We start from the raw sequence: 11,280 nt of genomic DNA, 5'->3' as shown, positions 1-11,280 counted from the left end.
CTACCATACTGGAGAGAAAAGAAGAAGCACATTGATCTGCCAGCCGTGCTCTTTTTTTTTTTTTTTTTTTTTCATAAATCATACAGGTATGGAACAAGCAAGTATGCAAGAAAATAATGACGAATTTTATAAGTTTAAATTTAGTTTAAGATTTAGGCTTCAGTGTTGCTATTGTTAAAAAACTAAACCTATTAAAAATTTATTAAAGTCATTCTCATTAATTGAAATGAAGCTGAAATAAAATAAGATGAGAACTTAACTTAAACCTAAAGTTAGACATTTTGCCTTAGCGACTGTTAAATAATAATAATAATAATAGTTTAAGTACTAAAATTTCCAAAGCTACAACTGAAATAATAATAAATTACAGCTAAATAGGTAGATTAAAAAAACTAATAAAAATTACAAAAGCACATAAAAATGACAAAAACATTTTTTAAATTTAATAAAAGTCTAAATTGTAAAATAGTGTACAAATGCGGTAATGCTTAAATAACACTGGGTCTGTGTCAATGAATCATCAAATTAAAGTTTTAAAAACTATATATTATACTTATATTACACTCTAAAAAATGCTGGGTTGTTTCAACTCAACTTTGGGTCAAATATGGACTAACCCAACCATTGGGTTAAATTTTTACATTAAATTTTTAACCCAAAAGTTGGGTTAGTCCATATTTGACCCAAAGTTGGGTTGAAACAACCCAGCATTTTTTAGTGTGTATAAAGTATAACTATTACTGAAATTATCTACAAAATGTGTTAGAACATGAAATACTGATTTCTTACTAAATAAAAAGTTCCAGCAGATATTAACAAGATTTTAAATTTTTCTACCCAAGCACAGTCTATAACCTCATGTACAAACAATTATAAGTATCTATTAAAACTTGATTTAAACAATAAATGAGCATGAGTGATAAAAAAGTTACAGCATCTCTTAGTGAAGTAATTATTTATCTGACCTGGACAGTAGCTGCAATTTACAACACGTCACCCGATAGTCCTGACTCCCGAACCATAAATAACCATCATATCTTACAGCATTAATGTTTCCGAGTAGAAACCTTTTCAAATGAGTGCTGAATATTGAAACATCTACTGGTCTGAAAAAGTTATGTCAGGCTCATTCAGGGTGTGTCAACTTTACAGACCACTGTCTATCTCCAGCTCTCACAGGAACACACACATAGAGTGTTTTGTCAAGGTGAAGGGTCAGTTCCACAAGGTCAGAGTATGTCCACATTTAACTGTTAACTTATTGTTTACTTCATGGGGTAATAAAGAAGGAGCAATAAAATATCAGTACCCATATAATTTTAATGTTTAATAATAATAGTTACGTTTACCAAACTACACAAATTATAATGAAATAATACACCGAAGCTACTTTACTGTATGAGACTGTCATTAATTCAATAGGTTTAGTAATGTGTTTCCCAGGGGGACTGTTATAATTATTCTCATCTGCCCTGCTGTGCTGCTAAAGAATCTCATTTTTATATGCACAAATCCCTGGCTGTGAATTGTCACTCATCTAATTGCATTTAAGTGCAGAGGTCTGATGGTTGAGGGTCACGGGGGGTTAGCAGGCTCATAAATGGTTTTGTTTTGGAGTGCTAGATTGTTTTAACATTGCTTTAGGGCATGAATAAAACAATAAAATGATGAATTACTTTTGTGGGTAGAATGGTACAGTTATGGCTTCAGTAATATGTGGTTATTGAAAAACACTGATGCTTGCATTATGTTTTTGCGTTGGGAATTGGACATTCTAAAGTGTGAAAACATTTAAAAACGCTTAACATGAAAAACAATGTCGTAAACAACTAGGGAGAGCCATCTACAGTACTATAAAAAAGCAGCATTAATACAAAGACAATATTGTAATTTTAAGCATTGTTTAAGGATGCTATGCAGAAACAGGGACACATTGGTAAATAATAAGACACTGGCCTTGGAAGTAGTACTGGAATTAATTCTGTATACACCGAAAAGCCAAGAGCCCATTTAAACTCTCATTTTTGCAAATTGGTTCTTTTGAAAAAGACTGTTTTAATCAAATCAATTTCAAAGTACCATAAGCATAAAGTTCATGTCATCCTTTAATGGCATGGTTACATTCCCTAAAATATTCCAAAGAAGCATATGTATTACATATTTCTGTTTATTACATTTTCATAATTTTTTTTATTAATATATTATTAAAAAGTGTTTTATTAATAATATTATAAAAAGTGTATATTGTATTTTGTGTATTTTTATTATTTCTCATATAAAAGAACAATACAAAATAACAATAATACAAAGTTCTGTCATGAAACTCTAGATGGTGCAGGCCGATAGGTTCTAAGTCAGTCTGATATAATCACATCATTATTCACATGGCACAGCCGATTGGTTCTAGTTGCATCAGCAGCCAATGAGCTTGCTGCTAAACATTCAAATAATCAGCTAGTGTTTGCTGTAGCAGTTGCAGCGCACTTCAGAAATCCTCCACCTTCCCCAGCTCCACCTGTATTGATCTGCTACGGGGTGATTTCATGTATGTTATATGTGTTATTTCATATACTGTATGTTATACGTGCAGCAGCAGTATTTCTTACATGCTCACAGCAGCATGTCTGTGGATGTATTTGGCAGTAGCAAGTCTCAGTACTTACTCTGCCGCAGGAGCAGCGTAGCAGATCTATTCTGCCAAGACCAAACACATTACCATTGCCATGTATACTACCATTCTAAACTCTCCTTGCTGGACTATGACCCGTTCTAGGAGATTTAATCTCTGGCAGTTTTCAAAACAAATGGGAAGCATAAAATATTCACCAGAAGAAAATATATTGCTCTCACGGGCCTACTTTATTTCAAGTGTGTGAAATAGCCCTGCCAGTAACACCAGGTAGACACACTTGATACTCACACACAGAGACTCGGGCTGATATAGGCCTACCTTTTCCCTTGATGTTCATCGAACTGAGCAGACAATGTAATAAGATCTTCACACACACACACAGAGTTCGAGACACACACACCTGCTTACTCTGCACAGGCACCTTACACAATCACACCGGCACTTATCCTACTTGTGAGAGCTTGTACATACATTCATACCAGAGCAAATAGTGCGTTTGGAGTTCAACCTTCCTAAAATTAATTTGTGTGCATGCACAAACATGTAGACAGATTATTCAGATGTTTTACTGTAACGTTACATTAGCATTTAGACCCACTGAGAAGGCCATTACCATGTGACGTCAACCCATTGAACAGCAGTGGCCCCCCAACCACTGACCCTCAAAACACGTTATTCAATGCAACAGCAATTAATGATTTTTAGGGGTAGTACGTTCAAAAATGGGAAGCACATAAAGGGTCAATATTTAGTCTGCAAAAGCATTTTTTTAACAAACAAAAACTCTATTTGTTACACATATAATATGCAACCTGTGCCGTTGTGTTATTATAAATACAAGATTTTTACATTCTTTGTATTGTTAACTTTAACCTTGTTATTAATTAATTCTGTGGTTGTTAGATTGTTGTAATATGCATGGTTGCTAAAGTGTTCTGAGTGGTTGTGTCATAATTTTTGTGAATCATCTTTAAGATCGAACCATTTTTATTCGTTGCAGCACAAGATGCCTGTGAGAGTTCTGAAGCAGCTGTGTCTCTCGATCAGCCTCTGCTAGAGCTGCATTTTTATATCATGACCTAAATCACTCAAACAGACATATGGAAATGAAGCTGTTTTAGTGGCCTACAGACTGTATCTGCCAAACATAATTAAATGAATGAATCATCGCATCTGCCCTCCCATAAACTCACAACTGCTTCTGAGTCTGTGGATGTTTCTGAAATGCATTCAATTCACAACTCCCACAGCATCAATTTTAAATAACTGGATGTAAAACAGAACAATAACTAATACAAAAACGTTGCAACAAAACATGCATTTACAATGTAAATATATAAAAATACAGAAAATACTTTTTGTTAATGTTTTAAATTTAAATTAATATATTAAAATTCTCTTGTTATACATTTATATTTAATATTGATATGAGATAAATTAGTGTGAAATAGTGACATATTTATATTCTCTATATAAATATCCAATTTCTCTAACCCTACCTTTAAAAGAAAACATTTGGAGTAGAAAAATGTATGAATTTATGAATATATATGAATCAGTTTTTACTTCTGAGGATGTTTCCAAAGGAGTTTTAGACAGATTTAAGTGACTTCACTTTTGTCCCCAAACTAAAAGTAAACCCATAAAATGTATACACATTCTTGACTAGCTCAATGTTTATGCAACAAGTTCAGTTTGTTCCCTTCTACTTCCGAAGACACTTTTGTTTCTGTTCCTAAATTACGTGTCCCCATCCACCCCCCCGTCACACATAAAGATGTCAAAGTGAGACAATAGGTGTTGTAAAGGCCATGATTTCTATTTGTAACAATCAGTGGAAAACCTAATCCATGAGAATGACCACAGGCTGTTTCTGTCTAGCTGAAAGCTTTTCGACTAAAAACAAGCCAAAACAGAGTCTAATAAATTGATTGACACTGATCAGACAGAAGCCACGTTAAATTAACAACACAATAAAATGAGGTTTGGTAACAAGATAAAAGGGAAAAAGGGAAAGGTTCAGTTAAAGTGCGGTTAATTGTTCTGGAATAAGGCTTCCATTTATGTCACGCTGTGCAAATTGTTCAGAATCACATAAGCATTCTGCTTTCTTAAAGGGATACTTCACCCAAAAAAATAAAATACATTTTTTTTCGTTCTAAACATTTTCTGATCTCGGCATGCCAAGTTTCAACATGTATAAGTGCAAATTAGATTTGAAACTTCAGGAAGGGAAGATTTTCAGTAAACAATGCCTTGAATACAATTCATTGAGCTTTAGATGACTTGAAATACAGTGTGGGCTATATGGTGCTTTTTTGTCATTTTTTATAATGAAAGTAAATGGGGACTGGGTTGTTTGGGAAATGGATAGCCCCATTCACTTTCAGTTTATTGAAAAAAGCAGAATGAACATTCTTCGAAATGTCTTCTTTTGTGTTCCACAGAAGAAATCAAATGGAATGGGTTTAGATGGCATGAGGCTTAACCTTTCAACCATTTCAACATGACAAGTTTGTGTAAGTGTAAATTAGATTTAAAACCTACGTAGGAGCCACAGCCTTGTGGACATCCTGATGTCCCTTTACTTATTCTGTTCCCCCTCTCTGATCATTCATGTCTCTTCTACACTGTGCTGTTAAATACATGCAAAAATGCCAAAGTCCCCATTCACTTTCATTAAATGGGAAAGAGCAGCATGAACATTCTTCAGAGCTTCTCTTTTTGTTTTCCACAGAAAGGATAAAAATTATGGTTATTAGATGATGGCTCACTTTTCATATTTGGGCGAAACATTTCTTTAGCAACAGCTACAACAGGTCAAGCTAGCTTATTAGTTACCCATCTTGAAATATCACTCCGTTACCTTGCTCCCTTCCCTCCCTTCCCTTTATCTCTATCCCTCTTTTATTGCCCTTAGTTTATGCGCTAGTACTGTTCATTAGTCTCTCCAACACACCCACTTAGGTCTCTTTTGTCCTTTCCCTTGTTCTTGTCAGTGAATTAGTGCTGTGAACTGCAAAAAAACCTGATAGACAAAGAGACTGAGAACTGAAAGATAAAAGAAAGAAAAATGACCTTCGCCCTTTCAGTTCACTCAGCCCCCCTGCAGGACATGACATCACTACTGTGTAGTTTTGATCCTCTAAGGGTGAGATGAAAAGAGCAGGTATAGGTACACACACAGGAATGCATCAGCTGGTCATCCTTTCATCTCAGCCAATAAGCTGCAGAGCAAGCCGAACAAGAAATGTCTCTTTTTCAGGATACTGTATTTCAAAGATAATTTGGTCAACTTCAAATTAGCTTTACTCATCCCATGAAGCATTGTAGATTTGCAATATAACTGTACAATATAAAAATATTCACTGTAAGTCACTGGCTAAAAAATGTATGCAACATATTTCAATTTTTATTTATAAGTTGCTTATAAATACAGATCTACACTGTAAAAAAAATTCCGTAAAACATTTAACAGGTTTTTACTGTAGCATTTTTACAGTATTTTACCGTTAAATTCACGGTCATTTTTTACAGTGTACTTAATTTCAGTGATGTCAGTTTCCATGTTAACAGTGATGCCCCTGCTTGGTGGATCAGATCTATGTTCAGCATTATAGTGTTCCACTATAGTGTGAATTTATGTCTTCTACAGAAGAATTATCTGTCTTGAAAGGTTTATTTGTTATCTTTAAAAATTCTAGTTTTTTAGTTCTGGAACTCTACTGTTGCGCTCTGTTGTCTTCAAGATCAAGAGCACCAGAATAAAACTGAAGATCTGACATGTCACGCAACCTTTCGCTCAATAACTCTGATTCACACGCATAAACATCACACACAGTCTCTAGAGGAGCTATCATTGGAAGTCTTGCTGTCACATTATTAATGATTCATCTTCCTGACTACCATTCAGAAGTGAATTATTGATGAATACAGTCAGTGTGTGTGAAATGAGCAAAGACTCGAGTCTATGAAATTAACTTTCACAGGTCAGTGGGATTGTGATTATTTGAATATGGACAGATTACGGATTTTGGATGTATAACACTTGATTGATTTGTTGTCATTTTAGTGCTGACAATGGGTCTAGTCTCAGTTTACATAATCTTTAGCGCAAAAAAACACAACAGGAAGTTACCCTGAAGAATTCCCATAAAAATCACAGCGTGAATCTGTCTCCTCCTTTCATCTATGCTATTTCAGTGGCACGCTGTCCTTTCTCAATTTGTAAAAACAAGCAAAAATTGCATTCATAGAAAACCACTTACAATGGAAGTCTATGGGGAATGGTATTCTGGACCGATTAAGAGCAGAAATGTAAAGCTTATATATTTGGTTTACTGACCCTCATGTTATGCCAAACCTTTATGACGTTCTTTACTTTGCAGAACACAAACATAGAACTTTTGTCTCAAATACAAAACCTTGCCCCATACACTGTAAATTATTTCCAGGATTTCACAAGATGTTACTGTAATATTTCACAGTAAATTACATTATTATCACTTCACAGGCTTTAACTGTGATATTTCACAGTATAATAACGTATTCAGAATGTCACTGTGAAAATACTGCAGGCGGGGCAGTTACAGGAAACTACTGTGAATTTGCGCGCGATTTTTCATCCGAGCTCTCTCGTCTCCGCCGAGGTCTCATCGACGGATTCAGCAGTAAGTGTTAAAATGTCAAATTCTGTCAATTTAATGACTGTTTTTCATATATATATCTTTCCCTGCTATTCTCTCAGCATTTTTTCTGCGGTGACCACTGGGGAATAAAGTTGTAAGGTAAACTGTGGCCTTCACCTATAGGAAATGTATTTTATATTATCAACCAGATAAAGTATACTGTCGTAGATTAGGGCAAAGATAGAGTAAATTAATCTTAAATTAGTAACGTTAGCTGGGCTTCTTCTCAATTTTCTCTGATGCTGTCTGTGTGTGTGATACGGAGGTGCAGCCGTTGCCAGCCGCCTCAAGTGAAAAGTGAAGTGCGCATGTCAGTATTCGAATGAAGCTATTGTTTGGGGGAAAAAACGTTACTCCTTTTGATTACACAGTAAGTTACTGTGAAAGTAATGTAGCTCCTTCACAGTAATTTACTGTAAATTTACATACAGTAATTTACTGTGAAAGTAATGCAACTAGAAGCCAGTAATTTACTGTGAATTTACGGTCAAATAATTTACAGTGTAGAGTGCCATTTTACTGTAAGTGTATTACTGAAAACACAATTGTAGTTTGTTGTTATAAGGAATGCACGATTATTTTCTGTGACAACATAGATACTGTTGATAGAACCTAATCCAAAATGTGCATTTTGGCACATTACGTACAAACAGCACAAAACAGCATGCAATCTAAACAGACCATAAACAGACTTGACACCGTGTTCCTTGCACTTCCTGTGACTGAGTGAGGCTTTGAGGGCTCTGGAAAGCAACTGTATGAAGTACAGTGTACAGTTTGCATCTAAAACCAGTAATTGTGTCACACTGACAAGAACACTGATGACAACAGTGTAACACTTGTCATAGTACTAATAATATATCTTTCAGATGTGTTCAAAGACTGTTGAGTGTGTAGCGTCCATCAGTCTATTTCAACGGGGAGTGGCCGGATTGGAAAAGCTATTTGTTTTGTACCTCATCCTGTTGATAAAACCTCAACCCTATCCTAGAGGCTTTGTCTTCCTCTCTTTACGCCCTTCACTGCAGATAAAAAAATATATATATAGAGATGTGCTTTTAACAACTATCTGGGCCAGTGCTAAATTTATCACATTTGGTGCCTCAAAATAAGGACATATGGCAACTCTCATAACATGATCCAACGTTACAGTGAGATTCAAAATGCATAGCATAATTACTGTACACCTTTCTGACCACACATTGCTGGAATACTAAGCCATCAACAGGACCAGACTCGCCACATTTTTAAAAATGATGGACTTTTATGTAGTAAATATGAGTGGCCACAGAGATGCTAGGATGTTCTGGGTGGCTACCAGAGGGTTGCTATGCAGCTACTAGGGTGTAATAAGTTGGGGTTGCAGTGTGGTTGGGTGTTCTGGATAGTTGCTATGAGGTTGTGTTATGAGGAATTACTATGATGGGTGTCATGAGTAGTAACCAGAGTGTTGTTAAGGTATTCTGATAAATGCCAGGGAAATATACAGTTGTCTGATTGTTCTCAGGGTGATACTATGCTGTTGTTCAGGTGTTAGGTGTAGTTGATGTTAGGGTGTTCTGGGTGGATGCCACGGTGATAGGTTGCCCGAGTGTTATGTGTGGTTTCTAGGGTGGTTGCCATGATAATATACAGCTGGGTGTTTGTGGGAGGTTTCTAGGGTGTTGCTATGCATTGTCAGGGTAATATACGGTTACCTTTATGCTTCAGGTGTTTTTTGGGTTTTACTATGCAGATGTTATGAGTGGTTTCCAGGGTGTTGCTAAGGTTTTCTGATGTTGGTAATATACAGTTGCCCAAGTGCTCTCGTCGTTTCTAGAGTTTTGCTATGTGTTTGTCAGGGTAATATTACCTGGGTGTTCTGGGTGGTTTCTAGGGTGTTACTATGCCGTTGGTAGAATGTTTTTGGTGGCTGCCAAGTTGCTATGCGGTTGCTGGGATGTTGCTAGGGTAGCAAAACTGCACATTATGACAATAGTGAAACTTAACCACTAATTGCAGTTACTGCTAATAAAGGAAAACGATTTAGCATGGAAATAATTAAATATTCACCAGCAGGTTCATTTGTAAAGCATGTCACTTTGTAATTGAGAGACCTGACGTTTATCTGACATATGAATACACCCCCATATACACTACGCTAACAGCTGCTATTTCATGGGGATATGAAAATTTAAACCACTTGGCGGTGTGAAATGACACCATGCTAATGTGCATATCCATAATTCATTACCTCAGTCCATTTTGCAGTGAACTTGTGTGTGGGTGTGTGTGTGTGTGTGTGTGTGTGTGTGTGAGTGAGAGAGAGAGAGAGACAGAGAGAGAGAGCACTGGATAACAAAACTAGACACTGTAAATTGGGAGTCTGTCTGTTTTACACAGATGAGTTACAAACTCTGACCTATTAGTATGTTAACCATAAGCTGCTGGTGTCATGCACACATTGACATCCTCTGCTGACAGCACAATTTGCTCTTGTTTTACTTCTCGTGTGAACATTAAGGGTTCTCAGACAACTAATCATATTTTTTGCATTTATCTGCTGGCACAGATGTATTAACACTATTTGTGTGAAATTGAAACTACAAATTGTGGTTGGCAGCGTTTACATTGTCACATTACACTTGTAAACTTGTAAACTTGTGGTGATAATGCTGCAGCCCTTATAATAATATGTACTGTGGTGACACCATGGTATCAGGTGATAGTATCAGGGTACTTCCATATTGATTACCATATTCATGTACCATGGTATTTAAACAATATTCCAATGTACTTCAAACAGTACAATAATATTACCATGGTACATGTTTAACCCTCAAGCATCCTTCCTATAGCAGCTCTTAATTGGTCGTTTGTGAACAAATTTGGGCACGAAGGTCTCAGGTGTGATCCCAATTTTAAAAAAAATTAAAATAAAGGTTATATCACTATCTTCAATATAATAAAACCTATCAATTTATGCAATATTTGTGAATTTTGGTGCTTTTTAAAATTTGATTACCTCTAAAAGTACCATCTTTTTTTGTAAAATATACTTTTTGGCTGTAGTAATGGCTGCATAGGCTGAAATCTATAAACCATTGTTGTAACAAATTTAACCTTGCAAGTTTCAGATTAAAAATTGTTAAAATTGTAGAATGAAAAAAAAAAGACATTTGTGTTGGGTGATACAAAGATGCCAAAATATGCTTACAGACAATTTTTTTTTTCTAACAAAACAAACCAAAACAACAACAACAACAAAAACCCATCAAATTTCAACAACGCAAAAAAGTAAAATGGTAAGTAAAATGACCAAGTAAACCTAGCAAGTAGCCTATAAACACAGGGGCCAGTTGCATAAACATAGACACTATGTTAAGACTGTGTCTTAGGAACTAGTTTCTAGAAGAAAACAAATTAGATGGCTTCATTTTTAAGACTTGTCTAAGCAGTTTATGCAACCGGCCCCTGCTCTGTTATAGGCTCATTCAATGCTTTGTTTGTGGGTGTGTGTGTTTGTGTGAGTGTGTGTGTCAGTGTGAACAACAGTGAATTAAGGAAGCCAGTATTCTTGCTTCAGGCTGCTTTGATTCTGATAACACCAGCTCTTTCTTAACTGATTGCCGAGTTAGAAAAGCTCAGACTATCTCCAGTTTGACGAGGAGGATTTTGTAGCTGATAGAGCATGTAAATCTGAATGTTTAATGTTTGCCACATTGAGAATGTTGTATAGGCTCACCCCTTCATTTATGTGGTCGTATTATCTGCATTGTGTTGGATGTTTTTATTGGACAAATAAAAAAATGCTCTGAATTATAGTATTTCCTATTAATTTCCTATGGGTGCCCATTTTTGTCCACGAAGGAAAAAAATAAATAAAAATTTCAACCACTTAACTTTGTTGAATCAAGTCCATTTGTGTGTCTCTGTGTGTGTGTGTGTGTGTGTGTGTTCAGGTGGCAAACTTAGGAAAAG

Source organism: Sinocyclocheilus anshuiensis, unplaced genomic scaffold, assembly GCF_001515605.1.
Source record: "Sinocyclocheilus anshuiensis isolate Anshui unplaced genomic scaffold, SAMN03320099.WGS_v1.1 scaffold2145, whole genome shotgun sequence".
In the NCBI taxonomy this organism is placed as follows: domain Eukaryota; kingdom Metazoa; phylum Chordata; class Actinopteri; order Cypriniformes; family Cyprinidae; genus Sinocyclocheilus; species Sinocyclocheilus anshuiensis.
The sequence above is the reverse complement of the archived record's forward strand: the minus strand, read 5'-3'. Positions refer to the sequence as shown.